At 46.9% G+C, this 749-nt stretch overlaps 1 protein-coding gene across 1 annotated transcript in view; it reads right to left on the reverse strand.

Moving 5' to 3' along the window:
* LOC105887808 (complement C3) overlaps positions 1–749 on the reverse strand; it is a 32,585-nt gene that overhangs the window by 12,757 nt on the left and 19,079 nt on the right.

Raw genomic sequence — 749 nt, forward strand, 5'->3', positions numbered from 1 at the left:
AGCCTCCCAAATAGCTGGGACCACAGGTGACCACCACAACACATGACTATTTTTTTAGAGACAAGGTCTTACTCTGGCTCAGGCTGGTCTCGAACCTGTGAGCTCAGGCAATCCACCTGCCTCAGCCTCCCGTGTTGGGATTATAGGCATGAGCCACCACACCCAGCTACTGAGCACCTATTTTATGTGAATCTCTTCATTGAGGTGCATGTGGTCATTGCATTTTCAGACCCACCCTAGGAGATGTAACTAAAACTAGAGATAGGGAAATTGAGATTCAGAAAATCCCCTCCAGGGTCTCTGGTCCCACTACAAGCAAATTTTCCTGACCCCACTTCCCTTGATTTGGGAGAAGGGATATGGACCCTTGTGGATGAGGCAAGACCCTTCTAAATAACCCACATTTTAGGACTTCCTTTCCATCCTTCATACCAAGTGCTCTGTCCCAATGCAGGGTGTTTGCACATGCTGTTCCTTGTGCTTAGAATGTCCATGGCTTTTCACACACGTGGGCCTTCATAGGTTTCATCCCAGCCCTCCATTCTATATGTACTTCCTCTTGCCATATCTCACACTTTACCTTGTATATTATCATCTCAGTGCTTATCTCAATTTGTGTTTATTTATTTTTAGAGACAGAGTCTCACTCTAGGCTGGAGTCCAGTGAGTGGCACAATCATAGCTCACTGCAACCTTGAGCTCCTGGGCTCAAGTGATCTTTCTGCCTCAGCCTCCCAAATAGCTGGGAC

Source organism: Otolemur garnettii, unplaced genomic scaffold (assembly GCF_000181295.1).
Source record: "Otolemur garnettii isolate 467f Iridium unplaced genomic scaffold, OtoGar3 scaffold00127, whole genome shotgun sequence".
Taxonomy (NCBI): domain Eukaryota; kingdom Metazoa; phylum Chordata; class Mammalia; order Primates; family Galagidae; genus Otolemur; species Otolemur garnettii.